The 23,194-nt window shown below is 46.0% G+C and overlaps 2 protein-coding genes across 9 annotated transcripts in view; one reads left to right on the top strand and one right to left on the bottom strand.

Moving 5' to 3' along the window:
* The window catches only part of LOC111875026 (E3 ubiquitin-protein ligase Ubr3), a gene marked incomplete in the record, with an annotated part of 109,374 nt that overhangs the window by 49,558 nt on the left and 36,622 nt on the right, over window positions 1-23,194 (bottom strand).
* Window positions 1-23,194, top strand: part of LOC111875028 — a 50,022-nt gene that overhangs the window by 11,623 nt on the left and 15,205 nt on the right. Inside the window, exon 1 of one of the 8 annotated variants that reach the window (XM_023871045.2) lies at window positions 6,118-6,199. The exons of 2 other annotated variants lie outside the window; for them this stretch is intronic. The gene's annotated coding sequence lies outside the window, so the exon portion shown is untranslated. Of the gene's footprint in view, window positions 1-6,117; window positions 6,296-23,194 lie in introns of those variants that run through there. 5 more of the 8 variants (XM_023871042.2, XM_023871046.2, XM_023871044.2 and 2 more) reach the window with 5 other exon arrangements.

Below are 23,194 nucleotides of genomic sequence, written 5' to 3'. Positions count from 1 at the left end.
GGCCGCTCCGCGTCAGTTTGTGCAACAAATTAGAGGGAGCGCCGATGGAGGCGCCACTTGCCTGACATGTTAACAGAGCTATACTAAAAAAACAAACTCCGTGGCCTGTAGTCCGCAAGCGAACTATACCGACCGAGCGACCGCCGCTTGTTAGTACCAACTTTAGCGGATAGAGTGTGTCGCGTGGTCATCGCAACAGATCCCCACGGCCGTTAATCTCGGTTTTGTAGACCGGAGCCGCTACGTTCCATTCAAGCTGCTCCTCAATTGTCCTGAGAAACAGCTTCTGATTTCATTTCGGTATGCGTTTTGAATGTTACACACTGTATCAATGTGATTCTGAAGACGACGTGAGCCCCCACCCCCCTCAAAATTATATTTCTGCAACGAACGCAAAAAATTCATCAGTCAGTATGACAAGAAACAATTATCGTGCAATAATTTGTTTACGTGTTTAAATACTACATACGCAAACCCTTTTGTAATTGCCCAGTATCTAGGGTCACGTGTGGTAATGCCATGTCTGGGATCAGAGGGCTCTGATATCGTTCGAACGGAGAACAAACATCCGTGATGTCCATTCACTGACATGATGACAAGGAGGGAAGGAGCTCTTGAGAACAGAATGCATCCCTGCGGTGGCACAATCTGTACAGAGCACATGAATCTGTATCCCCACCACAGCGGACAAAATACACTGTAAAACGAGGCACCGGCTAAACAGTAAATAACAAATAATACTTCACTAATACCACGGGTCTCCAAGCAGTTACGTGTACAAGTCAAGAATATGCCGCTATATGTCCGCTGGAATATATCAAGATCGCAACAACTGACTTCATAGTATGAAACATTACATGAATAGCTTTTAACCATATTTTATTGTATAACTTTCGTTTTATAACAATTTTATTACATTTTTATACCTTGTATTATTATAGTGTAACAACTGTCACGTATCCAGCTCCACTGTACCATCATATTGAAATGCAGTTAAATAGTGTATGAATATAGTAATCATGTGTTTGCCTGATGACGGCTTTAAAAGCCGAAACATGTAGCTAAGGTGATACTGACCTAGACCGTTTTGTTGTTGTCTTACGACGGATCCTAATAGAAAATTTTATGTAATAAATACAACAGGATGTACCCAATAAAAATTAAAATAGACAAGCAGTGCGTGTTTTCATCTCTGTTCTCGGTTCCCGTTTTCTTCTCGCAACTCCAAGATACGATTCCTTAAGAAATTAACAGCTGCCATGCGGCTGAGCAAGTTCGGGAAGCGGCCATTCGAACATAATATTTCCGTGACTTGCATCTCCTGTCTGCAACGTGCGATCACTATGATCTGTCCATGCCACTTCCTGTGACATAACCACTCCCCGACTCAGCAAAATTCCCTTTCACAGTTACGAACAAATCATGAATTTTATGAAGCAAAGGATCCTACATTTTGTACGAAAATCTGAAAGAAGAAGACCACTTATATTATGAACGCGTACACCGGAGGACAATAATAAATAATAATAAATAGCTCAAGCGGTTAGTCGCTGGCTTTCAACCGCGGCGGCCCGGGTTCAAACCCAGGTCTGGTCAAGTGGGATTTGTGGTCGAAAAAGTGGCTCTGGGGTAGGTTTTCTCCGAGTACTTCGGTTTCCCCTGCCAATCTTCATTCCACCAAATTCTCCATCATCATAATCACCCGGGGCAGGTACAATAGGCCAATTAGTGGCCGCGATGCCAAGTGGACCCAACTGGACTCCACGCCCCCCACACTAAGGGAATTTAAAAGAAAATGGCTGGCTCTTGTGAACAGAATAACGGTTTATCGGACGCCATAATGGGCGGTGATTTGCTTGCCTAACTAAGCTACTGATAGCTTCTCTAGGAACACTTTGCTCCACTTATTTAGTTTACGGATCGTATTTTGGAGTAAAAAAAAAGCGATACCTGGGACAAAAAAGAAAACACGCACAGCTTGTTTATTTTAAGTTGAACTCTGTAATGCGCGTTTTGCGCGATGGCGGTGTGTAAGAAATTTTGTTCAGTTTCTTGAGGTGGGGTGAGACTGAGTCCACTTGGTACGTCGGCCACTACTGGCCTATTGTACCAGCCCCGGACGATAGATGCTGATGAGTGTGGAGCAGTCGGTGGAATGAGGATTGGCAGGGGAAACCGAAGCACTCGGAGAAGACATGCCCCAGTGCCACTTTGTCCACCACAAATATGACATGACCTGACTGGGTTCGAAACCGGGCATGTGTAGAACACACCGATACCACGGAACTAAGTAGTATTGCTGGTAGGGAACACTTCCCCAGTGCTCAATTTCTCTTCGGCTCCCTGTGGTGCATGTCAGATCAAAGTGTTCGTAGCTCGCGAGGGACTCACATTCGCGGCTCTGTGAATGATCCAGCTGGAGGATGGTGGGGAAGGGTAACAGCTTCAGGAAGACGTGGAAAGGATAGGTCCATGAACTGCTTTAAGAGGCTTCGGGTGTCCTCTCTATCAGAGTCGGGCGCTCACGTTTAGTTCCGTTCACTTGAGACTTGCCACATCGCTTCCGCTCCAGAGCTTATATACAGCGTGTTTCAAGACTTTAGGGCATAACTGCAGGAGGTGATTTCCTAGGTCTTTGTGATCAAAAAAGTTCATATAAACATGTGTCCGATTTTGGACGGTTACCGTTTTAAACTCAGAACAGAAGGTAAAGATTACTGACAAACGGAACAAAATAATAAACCAGCATACTCGTAATACATGATACATTTAAAGTATGAATGTAAAGTTAACTTCGTGAAATTACCTTTAATTTGAATTTATTGGTGCTTAAAGCTGATTTTAGAAAATGCCACCGCCGGCCGCAACACAGGTTGCCGCTCGGTTGTGAACCGCGCCGCACATGCCAACCCACCCCGCCTTAGGTAGCTCTCAAGTGTCGAGATAACGAGAGCGCTCTGTCTGTAGCTGGCTAAAAATAGCGACCCGCCAGNTTTTTTTTTTCAAATCTCGCGCATGCTAGAGGTCAACATGAAATACTGCGACTGTATGTGCATACTCTATCGACCTCAAGAGAGAGTTTAAGATGTTCACATACACAAACATGCGTCATATATTTACACATTGTATCAATGCTGGTAAATACTAATCACTGGAGGAAAAAACCTTGTGTTGTAACTGCAAACACAGTTGTTAATTATAGTTTCAGATCTTAATGGCTTTCTTTGCTCTAAGTTCTACGCTTTGTTAATGATATAGCGAAGTTTATTCATTGATAAACAGGGCAGGAGGAATCAGGCATATGCATACGAAGCTTTATTTACAGAGTTTCGGCAATGGACCGTATCCTGAGACAGTTCCATCGAGTTAACAGAGTATTATAAGGTAAATTTAGACATCCTGTCAGGCACTCCTCCATCTCCCTAATTAAGCACTACGCCATGAAGGCGTATGGTGGAGTGGTTGTACAGACCCACATTTTCTTGCCCTCGGCACTAGTTAGAGGAGAGTGGCCAGCTTCGCGCTCCGGACAAAGAGCCCCCGGTACCTACTGGATACGAGGCTGTGTGGACCTCAGAGCCGATTTGGATGACGTGGAAAAGGGAAAAATTATTGACCAAACGGGACTCGAACTACGACCCCTAGCTATTCTGAGTCCTTTTCCAATGTGATGCACCAACAAAAACTGTTTTTTTACTCTTTCCATGGAAATTGCATGCCACACGAATCTTGTCCCAGTGACTGCGCGTACAACAGCCCCCCCCCTTGCCGAGGCTACAAAGGTTCGATTCGCGGTTCCCACAGCGGTGGGATATTACACAGTGCGGACCGGGAGAACACGGGAGGAATGGCACTGCCTTGCTACTTGCTTGGCTTACTTCTTCAACCCCAGAGAGGATAGCCGGTCTCGGACCGAGGCTTGAACCTCGTACTTTTCCGAAGAGAAAGCATAATACTACCAAACCCCTCACAAAGTCCATTCTGCTCAACACAAACGCAATACAAACGTTATAACTGTAATAATTTCCCGTTGAAATTTCAACGGGTTTGTGCTGGCTGTGCATATCCACGGCCTGTACCAACCGACGTGGTTAACAAGCCTCTCGAACCCTCGGTGCACCGAGGATCTCCCCTCGTCACTCGGCCGTCCTAATTGTCCTCTTCCGTGAGATCTCAGCGCGTGTGTACTACGGTGGGCACGCAACCTCGACTTCGCGATGCGGCGTGTCAGTATCGCAGAACACTGCTGACACATCCAAAATATAAATACAACTCCTTAAGGTCGACCTCTGTAAACTGCATGTAAAACATCTTCGACGCAGAACGTTACGTCTTCAACAGAAGTCACTACAGCCTATTTTCCGCATACGATGAGTACCAAAATCACCACATCGGAGATCTCGTTAACACACAGGGAACTTTTCTTCCATAAGGTTGCCTACTCAAAGTGGGACGCACGCTCACAAATGTGTAAGTCAGACGAGGATTCGTTTGTTGAGTTGATTTTTTTTTTTAATTTTCGGAAACTTTGTACGAACAGATTAAAAATCTTCTTGGATGTGACGCTGCGTACTGTGACATAATTTTACCGACGTTTCGGGACAGGCTAGACGCCACTGTTGATGGGAATCTCAAATTTCACGCACAAATGAACACGTGCCAGGGAAGCTACACGTCAATTCGTCGGTTTGAGCTATAATTCTCGGAACGGACTGCGAGTAAATGCTCGGAATGGGGGGGGGGACATGCCTCATTGAGCATAAAGTCTATTGTACATGGAACTAAACTGGAACATAAACATAATGCCACTAACCATATTACCTTTCTAAATAAGGAACTGAGGTCAGAAAGGGAGGGTACGTGCTGATCTGAAGTTTGATCGAACTTTGATCTTTGGACTTTGAATCAGATGACTTCCCTTTTGCCACACTCACGGAAATGATGTGTGTTGGGTTGCATATCGAGGCTGTTCTGCTAAATCACGCACCACGCCACGAAGACGTATGGCGAAGTTGAGGTATAATCAGTCGCGGCACGGAGAATGGAACGAACATTCCTCGCATTTGCAACCTCTATATTCGGCGGACATAAGTGATCAGCTTCACGCTCCGTCCGACATATCCCTGGTACCCTTTTAACTGAAAGCTGGATGATACCCAGAACCCAGCTGTTAGACTAATTGTTATGATTAAAGAGGGGAATATCAAGGTAAACAAATAAAATTGATGAATTTAGTAGTACGAAAACCTGAAGACACCACAAGGAAAATGTTAAAATGAATCTTAAAGAAACGGGTTGCGAAGGTAGCAGGAAGCCTTCTGTGAATACGGTAATGATCCTTCAGATTGCATAAAACGCTGGACAGTTCTTGACAAGTTCTATCTTCTGGGATATAACGCCCTGTAATCCCCTGAAAGTCAACAGACGTTTCGGAGAAGCATGTTGCATCCATCTTCTGGGTGGAAGAATAAATCAAGCAAGAAACTAACGTGAAAACATGTGGCAAGCAGATGTGCTTGCATCGGACAACACGGCGTCATATCCCAGAAAATAGAACTCTTCATAACCATGGGTGTAAAAAAGTAAAGGTATCCCTGTAACATGCCGTGGAGGCCCATAGGGTTGTGAGATGTTGAGGGTCCCACATTATCTAGACAGTCGGCTCATAGATGACGGCAAGGTTGTCAGCCTTACGCGCCGGCCGCCCTTTACCCCCAAGAACATTCAAAGAATATTCCTGGTACTCATTTCTGTTAGAGGCTGAGTCGACCCCAGGGCCATAGTGCGGCTGGATGGATTAGGTAAATTGAAAAAATTCAATGACCTCATCGTGACAACCCGCGACCTTCCGGCTTGTAGCATATTGCCCCAACCACCGGTGTGAGAACCTTAAATCCTACATTTGACAAGCTCGACAAATGTTAGGTTCTCAAAAGAACTCTGCTTCATGGAATTTAGTAATACGTGGGAATGGTGCAACAAAAATGAAGCTAAATGAACACAAACTTGACTTCGATGTGCGCCAACCAGTGATTCCACTTCACTGGAGCCACTCGTCACAAGCCTCCTTCCCTAGCGTTCCCTAGCGCGGCGCAAGACCTGCGCCACCTCTCCTCTCTCTGACAGTCAGTAGCAGCCTGTCGGCTAAGGTGTGTGTTTTGTGTAGTGGTCACAGTGTCAGTGTATATACAACAGCTGCGTGCGTGCTTTCATGGAGTATTACATTTATTTTATATACACACCTACCGCATATAAGCGACAGAAGACTTCTGTCATATAGACTGTATATAACCCTGTAAGTGCCAGCTGTTATTTCCACATTGCCAAACTCAAAATACATGGGCAAATAATGCTTCTCCGCAAGAACTTAAAATGTAAGGAAAAGAGGCTCCTCTAAATGTTACATATATGTTTTTGTAAAGGTTGAAATTTGAACACTTGGCACTTGTTGGGTTAAAACCAAATTTCGAGTGAAGATTTTCTCTTGACACATTGGGGGGCAAAATATATATTTGGATCAGCCTTAGATGAATAAGATGGTGTAAAAAGGGACAATCGGATGTCCACAGAGAGGTTTATGTGAGCAGTTGAGTATCAAGCTGTCCACAGAAATCCCTCTGCCGTACGAGCACGAAAGTTGCAGTTATACGGAATAGCTATTCAATTTATATCACCCTTTGAAACTACGTGTACGGTGAATATGCTGTTCTCAAAGGACTCAACTCGTAAATTTTACCGAGCATATGGATACTACAATGCGCTGCAATACACAGAAACATCTACACGTGGCCATACGGGTATCCACGGACATATTTTCGCTACGCAAAACTGTGAACGAATTTCTGGAAATCAGAATTTGTCGAACTAAATTTGTTCTACGCCATTTATTACCACATGCATATATATAGCAGTTCCACCGTTCAATTTCAGGGCATTCGAACGCATACCGAACTTTCCTTTGGTCCCACAAATTGTCCATTACGTGTCCCACTGTCTGACAACGGAATGAAATTGGTGTTTCATGTACAATGCCCCTTTGGAACGCAGAGTATAACACTCACAAGCCTCAGGTATTTGGAAAGTCTAGACCATAAACGTTTTTCTGTGTGTGAATTTGTTCACAATTAATGGTGTACCATCAAGGGATTGTGAATCACAGTTTGGGAACTGCTGTATTAGTGCAAATAAATGCTATTTACTGTAACATCAATACGGACAAACGACTTCGGTAAGAGATTAACAGCTTGTTAGAATCCTTGGGTACATACTGCGTCACAGAACACAAAGGAAACCATTCATAATTCTGAGGTTATATAGAAACTGCAGTTTCCTTGTTGTTTAATCTGGGAGGGGAAACTGGTACCTCATCTGCGGAAGAAGACAGGGCGCACGAGAAGAGTGCCGGGAAGACTGGGCCTCAAAGGAATAAGAGGGAATCATAATACGCACGCCTTACCAAACTTCATTAGACTTCTAAAGGGTCCTGACGGTGGTGTACAATACTCAAAATTGCTGGGTTTCTCCACTCTGTCCATCGCCTGGTGTTCTACAAACTAGGAGACACAACGGGGTTGTCTTCTGATTGAGGTTAGTTCTTTCTAAGGGACCCAACAGCAGGTGTGTCCCGCCTCCCTCACCCGAGGACGGAAACATCCAGTTTCCCAAACGTTGTGTTCTCTAGTTTGTAGAATACCAGGCGATGGACGAAGTCCAAAACCCAAGAAAATCTGAGTTCATTATACGTATCAAACCCAGGCGGATGAGATGGGCGGTACATGTAGCACGTACGGGAGAAATGAATTTAAACAAAATTTTAGTCGGAAAAATCTCACGAGAACACAGTACTTGGTCGACTGAGACACTGACAGTGAATCCTCTACGGCTGGATACGGGCTGGGCGGCTGAGGATTCGGAGTCTGAGTCCCGGTAGGGTCAAGAATTGTTTCCTTTCCGCGTCGTCCAGACCGGCTCTGGGGTCCACCCAACCTCCTGTCCAATGGGTACCGGAGGTAAAGCGGCAGGGGCGTGAAGGTGACCACTCATCTCCAACTAATACCGAGGTCAAGAAGACGTGGATCTATATATCCATTCCCCCATACGTCTTCATGGCGTAGTGCTTAATAAGTACGGGGACAACCTAACATTTTTACCTTACCTACATCTGAGGTCACCTTTACGACGGTGTCGGTACACCGTATCCGGTCTAGAAAACCGAAAGTAACGGCCGTGGGAATCCGTTGCGCTGACCATGCGACACCCTCTATCCGCTAAAGCTGGCACTCACATCGCCGACAAGCGGCGGTGGCTCGGTCGGTATAGTTCGCTTCCGGACTACAGGCTTTGTCTTGTCAGTAGACTGTACAGCGAGGAAGCGTTGGGTCACAGATAAACTGGCAAGAATTTGGAAGGCCTGAGGAAAATTCCGAAAACCCTATCTGGATAGCCGGTGTCCAGCCGAGACTCAAACCCAGCACCTCTCGAATACGGGTCCTGGAGCCTTACCGTGTGCCAGAGATTAAGCTGCTTAGGGTGGGGTTCATGTCCTCGTCGATACTCGAACACTTCCCGAATTCAAGTCTCGAGCGACCAATCTTTTCGATAAAAGGGGGCAAATTAACAGTACGAAAGCCCGTACGACATCGAGACTTTCCCGCTGTTTCACTGGTATAACAACACATCAAACTTATCTCTTTTGTTCTGTCATCGTAGCGGTCTTGTATTTGCTATGGGCAGTGAAGGAACACTTTTGTTCCTTGCAGTGATACCAAGGGCAAAGCAAATAAGTGGAAAGCCAGGCATACCAATGCACTTGTTCAGAAATCCGGGCGGTCGCTGCACTGCACCTGCCTTCTCTCAACATTCCAAGCGACAGGACAACCGCAGTCTGTACGCCATATTGTAGGTTCGAAGTGCGTCGCATCTTCCTGACACTGTCTATTGTCCACTGATGAAGATAGTCCCTTCTAACACGCCCTGCTGGGTAAAAGAATTTCCTTCCGGTAGAAAGTTTGCGAAACGTGATCGAAAAAACACAATATGGTGGGCAGTATCCAAAATAATTGTGTCTTCTAGGTTAAGACAGCGTAGGTACTCTGAAGGCATTACCAACCTTTCCTAGGAACATATGCCTCTATCTTCTAGTTAGAAGTACACGCCTAACAGACAGCACGGCGTCACAACTCAGAACATTCCCCGCCATGAGAATATCAATAACACTTAACTGATGCTTCATAGCAATCTCACGGGCTTTGAGATCTCGTGTGATACTTCACAAGGGACGGGACGCCATCGAGTCAGGACGAATCAATATAAGCATGTAGCCTTTGTTCTGTATCACCAACGGGTGATATTAAAGCGAGTGCCGTCTTAAAGGTGACATGAAACGTGGTCCCTCACACGAGTGTTTGGGAACAGGATGCTGCGATGGGAGAACAGAACGATGGCAAAAACTGCATCATGAGGGGCTTCATAATTTGCATTCCTCGCCAGCTTAATCAGGATGAAACTGGGACTGTGGGCAGCTGTGGGTAGGACCTTTCGTATCAAAAAAACCTAAGGGGAAAAGCCAACTTGGAACAGCAAGGCGTCGATTTGAAGGTAATATTAAATCGGATCTTATAGATATAGGATGCTACATTCATTTCGCTCAAAACAGGCGGCAGTGAGCTTCGGGTCACAAAAAATAATGCGGGGAACTTCTAGAATAGATAAGTAACTATTAACTTCTTAACAACGGGCTGCGTCATAGCTCAAGCGGTTAGTCGCTGGCTTCCCACCGCGGCGACCCGGGTTCCATCCCGGGTCTCATCAAGTGGGATTTGTGGTGGGCAAAGTGGCGCTGGGGCAGGTTTTCTCCAAGCATTTCGGTTTCCCCTGCCAATATTCATTCCACCAACTGCTCCAAAATCACCCTCACCTATCATCTGGGGCTGGTACAATAGGCCAAAAGTGGCCGCAGTACAAGGGACGTAGTCCCACCCCACTAGCAATAAAAAAAACTTCTTAAGAGGGCCCGTATTCAGGAGTCTGATGGTTAGTTATGTGAGACGCAAGAATATGAACCCTGAAAGCACATGGAGGAGACAAACACCGCACATCCGGCCGAAGGAGAGCCATGCGGGTTGCAGCCAAACACAAGACTACCGATGCCAACGTACGATGTACAGGAAACTGTGCCAGGCATCCGCAAGAAAAGTTTCAGGAGCACAGGTTCAATGCAAACCATGCCCGCACGTAACCCCATACGGCCATAGTACGGTACGTACCTACCTGACTACACGGCGTCATAACCCCGAAGCCCACAATATAAGCAAAACCGAAATATGCTGCATTTCAGGTTCTCGCATCTTTCTTGGATGTGACGCCGTGTTTTTATTACGGTTTATTTCGCGACGCTGTCTGCAGCTCATACCACATTGCGTCGGATGGTACGACTGCCGAACGAGAAGCTGAATAGAACGTGGCCTATGCCGGAACTCGCCTGCAGAGACTGAGGAAAACCACGAAAAAATATTAGAATATCCGGCGTCGCGGCCGAGATTCGAACCAGGTACTTACCGAATACATGTCAGGAGAGTTACCGGTTGAGCCAACTTGCTCAGTGACACTGTGTACTCCGGTACGTGAGCTACCAGACTACACGGTGTCATCTCCCGTATCATGGCGGTCTTCAATACTGAAAGAATGTCAGGTGGAAAGGAATGATACGAAAGTATGAGTAATTTTACTCACTGTAACAACGGAACGTGCCTAGAAACGGGTGCGGTATATTTGCTTATCAGCATGGGTACAATGAGTATTCTAAACGTTGCGCATGCGCTGTGCGTGGCACGGTAAACTGACCACCGCGTTCACCGGATCTCAGCCCCTCAGATTACCACATGGGGTCACATGGAAAACTACTATGTTACGAACGCAAGGCGGACACGAGAGATGAACTGCTTCAGTGAATTTCTGATGTCGCAAGACACGCTAATAACGCCGGAACTCTTCGTAAGATTACACGTTCTGGAGCCCAACGAACCGGGCTGTGCATCCAAGCTGACGGCGGACATAACCGAACGCTTGTCAGCTGTACACCCCTCCTCACGAAGATTTCCCCAATGACACAAACTATTAGCAAAAATGTAAAGGTGTCCCTGTGCCTAACTAATTAAGCACTATGCAATGAAGGCGTATGGGGCAATGGATGTATAGATCCACATTTTCTTGACCTCGGCACTAGCTGGAGGTGAGTGGTCAGCTTCACGCTCCGGCCGCTTTACCTCCGGGAAAGAGTCCTCGGTACACATTGGATAGGAGGTTTGGTGGACCCCAGAGTCGGTCTGGACAACGCAAAGAAAAGAAAATTCTTCACCCTACAAGGACTCGAACTGCGACGTCTCGGTCGTCCAGCCCGTACCTAGTCGCTATCCCGGCTCCCAATGACACACACTACTTGAAGTCATAATACATTTGAGGTACCCATCACGCTTTTCAATCAAAATGGCCTCAGGAATCACGGGACAGTTGTACAATATCAAGCATGCGCAACACGACGGCTGACATTCCTAACCATCACACTGAAATGTTTTTATTGCTAGTGGGGTGGGACTAAATCCCTTGTACTGCGGCCACTTCTGGCCTATTGTACCAGCCCCAGATGATAGGTGAGGGTGATTGTGGAACAATTGGTGGAATGAAGATTGGTAAGGGAAACCGAAGTACTCGGAGAAAACCTGCCCCAGCGCCACTCTGTCTACCACAAATCACACTTGACCAGATCCGGGATCGAACCCGGGCCGCCGCGGTGGGAAGCCAGCGACTAACAGCTTGAGCTATGGCGCGGCCACGTTGAAATGTTGGTGACCTCCATGCTCTCCTAACTTCACCACCTGGCTCAGTCTCCTAATCGCCTCTAAGAGGGAATTCTAAAGACCACTCCCCAAGCTACTTCAAAAACAGAAACGTTCCGCACATCTCTCGCTCCTCGCTGGGGCCCTTGGGGTATATATTTTTGGGGGCCCTATTCTAACTGTTGCCACAATTCAGATCTGCGCAAATTTTCTCTACATGTGGGAACTACAACATTTGTTTATCCACTGAAGAAACTGCTACCATCTTATGGAACCCAAAGGTTCATTACCCTGTTTAGAACATCCAGCCTCTGGTGCCTATCCTAAGCCAGATGAATCCAGTCCAACTCTCTCTGTCCTACTCTTCATCTATACCTAAGTCTTCCTAGAATTCTTTCCTTCAGGTTTATCCTACTAGAACTTTGTATGCAATATACATTTAGGACCTACGTCTAATAACTAGGGCCCTGGGTGAGAAGCATGCTAGATTTTATGAACAAACAAGGAATTGAAACATCTACACGTGGGTTCGAATCCCACACAAGGCATGGGTTTGTGTTATCCTGTGTTTAGGTAGAGGTCTTGCGACGAGTTGATCACTCGTCCAAGGAGACCTACCGTCTATAAAATGATCAAACTGTAAAAAAACTCGACACCGTAAAGGTACAAGAGGAAAGGATCAAGTAAATAAGTTACTGTTCCTAAACTATCTTTTAAGGTTGCTCTGTCATCAGATGACAACGCAGATCGTTATATCATTGTCAGAAAGTTACAAAATTCTAGTTTCAACATACAGTGAGAACTAACACCACGGTGCCTACCGACTGCGTGACGTACCATCAGAGCTGCTTTATTAGACGGGGTTCAGTTGTCACAGATTGTCTGCAATCCAGTATCTACAGCACTAGCCAAAACGAACGCTGCAAGATGACACAGTGCCGAGAGAACTGCATAGCGGTTAGTGAAAGCTCCTTTGAACGGGCTTGGCGTGAAATCAGTCCGAGTTAACGGAACTCTTCAGGGCTGACTGGAAGCGACCATGACCCGGTTCCTTCATCACTGAGAGGTAGCTAGGGACCAGGCGACGCGACAACCCGAGACTGGGGGTTCGACTTCCGGCAGTGTACGAGACTGTTCTTCTATCCACAGCGTCTAGACTCGCACCGATGCCGACCGTGCCTCACATCCAGTGGGTGCAAACGAGGTTTCGGGTGAAGCTAACCACTCGCCTCCGTGTTTGGGCGAAGGTTAACAATGAATGCAAACAGACGTGCACTTCTCCATACGTTTTCATAGTCTGGTACTTAATTCGTGAGGTCAGGGGAAACGTTCTAGGCTAAAAGAGCGTCAGAGTGATTCATATGAGACCAGAGGCTTTCACGGGGCCTCATTCCTACGGCTTCTTCTTCTTCTTCTTCTTCTTCTTCTTCAGTCGTTTCCGTCTTATACGAGTTGGTGGATGAAAAGTCCCCAGTTTCTTCTACATTCCCAAAATCCCCTTCGATTTCTTGCCAGCGTTTCCATCTCCTCTTCATGTCTTCCAGTATCTGGTTAAACCATCTTGTTGTGGGTCGTCCCACATGCCTCGTTCCTCTAAATTTTAATTTTAAAGCCATTTGTGGTATCCTTACTGTATATATTATTCTCATTTGAGGAAATCAGTGCAATGGTTACTTCTGTAACTCCATTATCAAATTTCGGATCCCAACTTCATCTCTAAAAAAAAAATTCCCCCTCGATATTTCTGGGAAATGTCATATCCATTTCTTCGATTTGTTCTCTCTTTGTCAGGATCCATGTTTCGGCGCTGTATGTCAGTATCGATTTAAATTTTATTATATAAACTGCTGTTTTACACTGTTCTTGGAATCTCTCTGTTGTATGATATAAAAAAATACAAACTCCGTGGTTTTAGTCCGCAAGCGAACTATACCAACCGAGCGACCGTCGCTTGTCGGCGAAGTTAGTGTCAACTTTTGCGGATATGGGGTGTCGCATGTTCAGCGCAACGGACCCCCACGGCCGTTAACTTCGGTTTTCTAGACCGGAGCCGCTACTTTTCCATTCAAGTAGCTCCTCAATTATTCTCACGAGGCTGAGTGGAACCCGTTCCACACCCGCTACCTCTCAAAAAAATCTGTTAGCGCCGGGAATCGAACCCGGGACCTCTGGATCTGTAGTCAGGAACTTTGGACCACTAGACGACAGAGGACTTTCAAAAGACGGAGTATGAAGAAAAATCCTTACGCTTAAGGCAGGAATGAAAAGCGGGTCTTTACTGCCTGTACTACATAACACTGCGTCCACAGACGAGCGCAACGGTTCACTACTTGACACTGGTAACCTCGACTGGGAGTTGGTTACTCTTCTGACCCGAAACACAATCCCGATTCCTCCTGCGCTACTTGCGACGCAGTGCGGTACATGAGCGGTTCGAATCTCGAGCATGACAAAAGGCTTTTGTGGGTTTCCTCAGCAACTCCAAGCATATGCCACTAGGGGAGGACCGGTTCCTTCCTGTTCTTTCTCCATTTCAGCCATTTTCAGTCATCCGACCCTACAGTGTCGATACTGAAAAACGCAGTTAAATAGTCGACAGAAATATCATTCAACGACCACACTGCGCCGAATCCCAGATATGTTACTGAATGTGCGTCATACCTCGAGCAGACAACATTACGGAAGAAAATTCCTGTGTGCGCAACAAAATCACGCGTCTTTTTGTGGATTATATAATGACTGTGTAGCGTCGGAGAGTAGGATGACTGATGAATGATGGTGAATGGGAACGGATTTCGAAGGAAGCCGCCGTGGCATGGCCGTTGCTACTATCCGGGAATTTGCCTGAAGAGACCGACGAAAACCACGAACCATCTGCTTTTCTTTTTTTATTGCTAGTGGGGTGGGACTAAGTCCCTTGTACTGCGGCCACTTCTGGCCTACTGTACCATCCCCAGATGATAGGCGAGGGTGATTGTGGAGCAATTGGTGGAATGAAGATCGGCAGGGGAAACCGAAGTACTCGGAGAAAAACTACCCCAGCGCCACTTTGTCCACCACAAATCTCACTTGACCAGAACCGGGATCGAACCCAGGCCGCCGCGGTGGGAAGCCAGCGACTAACCGCTTGAGCTATGGCGCGGCCAACCAGTCTGCTTGGTAGCAGCAGAAAGCTGGACATAAACTCTAAGAGAGAAAATAAAGGACGGTAAGGGAGGCCAAGGCTTAAACTAAAAGGGCCGTAAAGCCGAAGGTAGCAGGGAGTCAGAAAGATATAGACAGTTACAGAATTAAGGGTGTCACAATTTGTACTCTCCACCAACTTCTAACGGGGCAATCAATGTAAGAGCGATGAGGTGAGACGAGGAGAGGGGCAGGTAATAGGTAAAGCTGTCCCTGTAACAGGCCGTGGATGTCCACAGGGTTGTGAGACGTCGAGGCTCCCACATTTTCTAGACAGGCGAGTCACAGATGGCGGTGAGGTTGTGAACCCTATGCGCCGGTCGCCCTTTACCCCCAGGAAGATTCCTGGTACTCATTTCTGTTAAGAGGCTGAGTCGACCCTAGAGCCATAGTGTGGCTGGAAGGATTAGGTCAATTAAAAGATCCAATGACCTCGGGAATCGAGCCCGCGACCTTCCGGCTTGTAGCATAGGGCCTCAACCAGCTACCGCGTGCCCCCCCCCCCCGTGGAATGGGACACGCAGTAAAATTCTAGACGACGAGTAAATGGAATAAATCACCTCAAAACACGCACTTATAAAACATTCGAACGCATATTAAAAGAAACAGGATATGACAGTATGCGAACACGGGTACTGAAACTCCGAGTTCGAAGAGTTTCCTAGGCAGATGTGTAACTGTCAGCTTCTCAAGGAGGACTGTTACATGAATTTATTTTGTGGATTTTGGACGCAGATTGCGCGAAACAGGGAGTCATGGAAGGCAGACACGATGTGTCCAACAGACGCCTCTGTTGTGTATCCGCGGAAAGAAAGCCCAGTACCAGCAATGAATATAACATTTTGGTTTCGGGTTCCCATAAGCCTGCATATGGCACTGATTCGCATTGGCGACATCAGGTTAGAAGGAATTTCCATAGGCGGCTACCCAGCCGGTTCTCTGACGAACATCAGCTGATTGTTCATAAGGGGTGAACAAAGGCGAGGTTGGTCAGTCCTTTAGAGCACAGTCGTGCATTATCCTTCAGCAAAGCTAAGGCGAGGCAAGTTGTGGGAAGGAACGACTGACCCTAACCATCCTACTGTACATTTAGGATCACTGGGAGGTCCCGGGTTCGATTCCTTGCACTACCAGATCTTTCTGAGTAGTGGGTCTGGAACGTGGTTCACTTAACCTCGTGAGGATAATTGAGCTATTTCAAGGAAATAGCGGCTCCGGTCTAGAAAACCGAAATTAACGGCCGTGAGGATCCGCTAAAGTTGGCACTAACTTCGCCGACAAGCGGCGGTCGCTCGGTCGGTATAGTTCGCTTGCGGACTACAGGCCACGGAGTTAAGAGCTTCAGTGTACCAAGGACAACAGTAAGGGCCGAACAAAAATCCAAGCCGACAATTGTAACGTACACAGTACACGAAGGCGTCTCTTCGTCTCTTTGTTAAAGTACGATATATACACATATTTATTTCATCGTTAAATAAAGGCGACCTTTTCCCAGACTAGGATTCTCGGAATAAACTGCGATTATTTCCGTACACAGGATTAATCGAAGGTCTTTAAACGAAATAGTGCATTGGATTACACAGACGTCGTACTGCTGGTTGCATACCAGCTAGGATAGATCTGCACCAACTCGATGCATGTATACGCATCGTACTAGGTGTGTTGACGTCACGCAGCTGTGACGGAGAGAGCGATTTTTTGGAGATTTGATTCACTCGGAAAAGATTATTTATTTCAAGGCAGTTACGCTCATAAAGTGTTAGTTAATTCCGATGATACAGCGTTGTTAAATAAAGCAACTGCAGAACGTAAATGTAAAATATTAGAATTAAATGAATACACTCGTTAATCAAGTAAAGAAAGTAATAGGGGGGGAATGGTTACACAGTGATCAGTATAGTGTGGTAAAATCCACAGTTACAACAAAACCACTACATGTAACCACAAAATAGTTACATCTTTGAACGACAATAAGAGCATCATATTCAGCATATTTGCTATTTCTACAAAAAAAAATCGATGACTTGTTAAATTTAAAGTACTCCGTATTACCCAACTCAACTTTTCGCATCAACCCTAGTGTAACGACCGCTGCGAATTTAATGCGAGGACCCCATTCGTTACGTAAGCATTTGTGAGGTTCACTTCCTCTAAGTTCTCCCGTACTGCCTAACGGTCCTACATACCAGTATTATCGAATGATACGTCAAGGCCGATGGTTAACGGCATCTCCCACGAACAAATGGCACAAACAGTCAATTGTAAACCGTCTCCTTTACACAGTATACTACACTTCACATATAACATCAAAATATTACTAATTTTCATAAAAATTACACGATACACAAACACAAAAGTGTGTTCGCTCGTCCCTTACGTATTGCTTAACTTACGTTCATGCAACGTGTTAACGCTCGACAGTTCGTTGCCATGGTAACGTGAAGGTGCGTAATTACAATCACAAATCTCATACTTACAAAACCTTGTGTTGGTATATATGTATATAGGTAAAAGGTAAAGCTGTCCCTGTGATCAACTAATTAAGCACTACGCCATGAAGCCGTATGGGCGAGTGGATGTATAGATTTATATTTTCTTGACCTCGGTACTAGTTTGAGGTGAGTGGTCAGCTTCACGCCCGGCCGCTTTACCCCCGGTACCAATTATATAGGAGGTTGGGTGGACCCCAGAGCCGGTCTGGACTACGTGGAGAAGAGAAAATTCTTGCCTCACCGGGACTCGAACTCCGACTCCTCCGCCCTCCAGCCCGTAGCCAGTCGCTATACCGACTAATCTATCCCGGCTCCTCCCATGTTATATGTATGCATTTATACATAGAACGAAAGCATATATATAATACAGACATATACACATGACAGTATTTACTATGAAAATATGCCGTTCGAGATCTGTGGAGAAATCAAAGAAAAAAACTTAGGGGGGGATATTAAGAATACATTAAAATATTTTTCCGCTCGTCGTAACATAGTCTGAGTTACTGTCAGCTTCGCTAAATAACTCACAAATACATATATCCATTCGTTGGCCTTCATTTTACCCTCGTCACTGACGAGCCCCCCCACCCCACAACCTTGTTGTGCGGTATTTCACTTGCTATTTATGAAACAACATGAGTCTGCAGTTTCTGACGTCACTTAATGCTATTGGGCTACGTGTCGCGTCGTCTCGTATGTCATATTAAGCGTTTATGAATATTTTCTACGGACCGTCCTTGAGTTGTGAGCTCTGTATTGAAGCAAATATGTCGCAACATTTAAAACCTCCTCCTCCTGTTAGAATTACTGGGTTTTTGGACCTTGTTCATTGTACGGTATTCTAGAAATTAGAAAACACGTTTCGGAAACTGGATCCGTTTCCGTCCTCAGGTGAGGGGGGTGACTAAGGTGAGTAGGTGTCTCCCCCCCCTCAGCTGAGGACGGAAACACATCTAGCCCGCAGCCACCTGCACACGCTGGTTACTAGCTCGCAGATTTTTCTACCCTAAAGATGGAGACGATACGTTCCTCCGAAACGTCGATTTACACTAGATCTATACGGCGCCACATTCCAGAAGACGGCATTCTTGAGATCTTAAGAGAAGTAGGGTACGACAGGGTTGACTGGATTCGTTTAACTCTGGGCAGGGGCTAGGGGCAGGCTGTTGTGAACACGGTAATGAACATTCATGTTCAACAAAAGGCAGGTAATTTCTTCACTAGCTGAGGATCTATTAATTTCTTATGAAGGGAGCAACTTGTTATTGTGAACATGTCAAACAATTTTCCTCCAAACCCCGTCAAATCGCATTACATACATATAATATTGGTTTTTTTTATTATTATTTAACGACGGGAACTATACAGAATAGTATTCATTCATTCATTCATCAGTAATCTGTCAGACGACAGGTCCACAGTCTCTTCCAAAACAGTTCCTCCACTTAATGCGATCTTCTGTTTTTGGAAAGAGACTATCCAGGAAAAGTGATAATGTGGTAGTTTTTCCATTTGCTTTCCACATCGCAGTACAGCAGCCGTTCAAACCACTCTGGTCACGCCTGTTGCTATACGAACTTGAACCATCTCGAGCATCATTTGCTCTGTGCTTCAAGTCGCTGCTGATGACGCTGCTTCCGGCATCAGTTTTTGGTGTCTCTCTTCGTCTGATGCCTACCCTTTGACCTGTCCAGCAAGGGAGGCCCTGCCAGTAGCTACGCTACCGCTGGTATAGCTCTCAGGGTCCTTGGCATACTCAAACCCCCTCACCACGATGAGGTGGAGACACCAACGAGGGGGAGAATAGTATTATAGGATAATTAATGAAAAACATTTCGTGGAATGAAAACTAGTAGAGGAAACCGATACCTTGGACTCGGCTTATTCGACCGTGAAGATGGAGTCAGTATGTTGCTCCGAAACGTTGGCTGACTTTCAACGGACTACACGGCGTTATATCTCAGAGACAGTACTCTTTAGCCACAGCTGTGAGAACCTCAAATCCTACTTGGAGAAAACGGGTCCCAGCACACTTTCGTCTACCGCAAATCCCACATCACTTGACCTGGGATCAAACTTGCCGCCGCGGTGAGAAGTCAGGTACTAAACCGCCTGAGCTACGGCACACCCCAATAGTGTCTTCACCAATTATATAGGTTTAACAGGTTTAAACGCTGCTGCAACTTGAACAGCTTTCTCTCAGAAAGTAATGTGCGGTACGTATTGGCTCTCTCAAGGGAACAGTTATGCAGCTTGGAGCCTGCTCGTTTCATATAGTGGCATTGAGAAATCCTAGGAAGTACACTCAACGTCAAAACAATATTAATCACTATTAAGTAAAGTAAAGCTATCCCTGTAACGGGCCATGAAAGCCCACAGGGTTGTGAGACGTTGAGGGTCCCACATTTTCTAGACAATCGGCTCAAAGATGGCGGTAAGGTTGTCAGCCTTACGCCCCGGCCGCGCTTTACTCCCCAGGAAAATTATTTAACTCATTTCTGTTAGAGGCTGAGTGAACCCCAGGGCCATAGTGCGGCCGGAAGGATTAGGTCAATTGAAAAAAATCAAATGACCACCTCGGTATTTGAACCCGCGACCTTCCGACTTGTAGCATAGTGCTGGTTTATTTTCCTTGGCACTACAGCCCCAGGCCCACCTCCATGAACTTCTCCGTTCACTTCGGTAGGCCTCCTTGGGCGGGTGATCAGCTCGTCGCAAGGCCTCTACCTGTACACAATAACCACTGATTAGTTGTCGTAATTATCAGCACGCGTCTTATGCAAGCAGGCTAACTGGTTTAGACGCCGGATGTGAAATGCTCACGTTCTGGAGGCGTGCAGACAAAGGGAGCCAACAGGTGAGGATGCGTGTCCTGCCTCTAGTGGTTACTGTCCCATATACGAGTATTATAGACATTTCCGTCTCTTGTTGGGGCCATGTTTAAGGGGGAACGACTAGGGCAGTAGCCTTGGGGCCTCCACAAAACAAACAGAAGCCAACGAATTTGTTTCTCTAACTGATGTTTCGTGATACTGTTACTGTTACTGATAGAGGCGTCAACATTTCCAATGTTGCGGCCCCCCCCCCCAAATAAAACGTAAATCCAGCCCTCGGTGAAGTTCTCGTTTCGAGCACGATTTGAGACAGCGGTGAATATGGAGATGGTGGAAAGTTGGGCAGTGGCGTTTTGGAGGTACCTAAACGTGACGAGATAGCTTGCAAGACCTACGAGCCGATGGATAATATTACAATGACTGCACTGCATTAATCTGGCTCAGGACAGGGACCAGTGGTGGCACTTGTGAACACAGACATTATAAAATATCGGAAGAGAGCTTGAGGGGCAACCATTAGACCCTTAAGGACGCTGTTCCGTGGGGAGAACTGTTTTGAAACTTAGCGCCTATACAAGGAAAAACGAAGCAGAGTATCAATTATGTATGCCCTATAGATAGCTGATATAAGTATGTTTTGATGCGATAAACTGCTTGCTACATTGAGTAAATCAAGGTTAAAATATGGGACAGATAATCCATTTAGATAATGGCGTGTTTACATGGCCAATTACCGGCAGTTGCTCTACTTACTAACCCTCCATTTCACACTATCCTTTTATTCATGACCCATGTGCGTCCACATTCATACGCTGACTGACAGCTCCGCTGAAGTTAAACCGTAAAGTGACAGGATCAGCGGTCCAGCCCCTCGCCACTGGCGAGCATATTGTCACGCAGTATGTGTGTCACTATAGACGGGGTTTGGATTGGTGACTCGATTTATTGGTCACTTACTCATACACTCATGACTTGTAACTAGACTTTACAGATGACTGACACACACAGACTTGTTTCCTCAGTCTATTATTTTCCACTAGCCGTTTCCTGGCAACGGATTTGAACACAGAAACTATAATGAATGTATGAGGGGTAGGCCTCCTCGGCCCTTGCACCGCGACCTACAGTGGTCTATTGTGCTTAAGAAACTATAATAGTTTCACTGAACCACATACTCCAAACATCACACATAGTCTTAGCTTTACACTCTCTCTACACCTACATTAAGCTATAAAATGTTCCTGTGCAGAAATTAAAAAAAAAAAAATCGCGAATTGTTTAATTGGCCGCAGCTAGATTTTCCGAAATCACCTATATTACATTCTACTGACTTGCCAAAACTGTGCATGGATAAAACTGTATTTTAAATAATTTGTGAACTCTGCGACCCCACTTAGTGTAAATTGTATAAACTGCGCCGCTTTGGGTAGTCGCGACCCAAAGATGGAGCATGACTGACCAAGCAGCCAACAGAGTTTCTACTTTTATAGGACCTGAAGGTTCATCACCGTGTTCACAGAAACTCTTCAAGGGGCAAAGTGGGCAGCTACCCCGCACCCACGCGAGGGTCGGTACCATGTGTCTGAACTTCCCTTTACTCTCCCCACTCCACTTTGTGACCCTAAGATAACCGTTACTTTTGAAAAGTTTATTTACGTGATCTATACATCCAGTCCCCCATACGTCTTCATGTCATAGTGCATAGGGAGACTCCCCTCCCCCCTTTACCTCTTATTTACAGAACCTTAAACTAATAAAACTTAACTCCGTGGCTTTTAGTCCGCGAGCGAACTATGCCGACCGAGAGACCGCCGCCTGTCGGCGAAGTTAGTGACAATTTTTGCGGATAGAGGGTGTCGCGTGGTCAGCGCAACGGATTCCCACGGCCGTTAGTCTCGGTTTTCTAGACCGGAGCCGTATTTCGTTGAAATAGCTCCTCAATTAAGCTCACGAGACTGAGTGGACCCCGTTCCACACCCATTACTCCTCAGAAAATCTGGTAACGCTGGGAATCGAACCCGGACCTGTAGCTAGGAACTCTGACCACTAGACCACAGAGGCGGCCTATTTACAGAATCTTAGAAGTCCTTAATGAATAGTTCAGTACTAAGTTCACTTAACATACCCGTATGTGGCAGTGGACACACAAAGTACGTACTTCTTTTGCGTTGGATGTTCGGAATTTCAAATTTCTGGCTTGAAGGTACAAAGCGTTAATGGGCCTACTGTGAAGTGTTACGGGTTCTTATGGAGATGGCTGCGAGGAGTGTTATTTTCGGGGATGTGACGCCGTGTAGTCAGGCACGAGTTTAATAGCGTTTCGGAGGAACCTACTGTCTCTACTTTCAAGCGCTGCTTGCATGGCTTACTCTTTCACCCTGAAGACGGAAGCAGTACGTTCCTCCGAAACATTATTAGACTTATGCCTGACCACACGGCGTCTCATCACAGAAACCAGTTCTCTTCACAGGCCCAGAATGTTTTCAAAATTACGATCTCTCTCATGCTGAAGTTTCCCAGCCGACATATTCTAAGCATTTCTAGTCAGTTCTATAAGACAGAAATTTTCTTTCAAGAATACCACTACATTACATAAGCCTACATATATCCCAAAAATGGGCCCCATTTACTTGCTAACCAGTCTCGCCACTTAACGGAATCTACATACACAAGTAAAAAACACCGGTCAGTATATCCAGTCACAAGCACAAATGCCCGTTCTCTATCTGAGATATGGCTGCTTTGCTTGCTCACGAGGCTGACTGGACCCCGTTCCATACCCACTACTTCTCAGAAAATCTGGTAGCGCCGGGAATCGAACCCGGACATCTGGATCTGTAGCCAGGAA

The sequence above is a fragment of the Cryptotermes secundus genome, unplaced genomic scaffold, assembly GCF_002891405.2.
Source record: "Cryptotermes secundus unplaced genomic scaffold, Csec_1.0 scaffold1228, whole genome shotgun sequence".
Lineage (NCBI taxonomy): Eukaryota > Metazoa > Arthropoda > Insecta > Blattodea > Kalotermitidae > Cryptotermes > Cryptotermes secundus.
The sequence above is the reverse complement of the archived record's forward strand: the minus strand, read 5'-3'. Positions and strand labels throughout refer to the sequence as shown.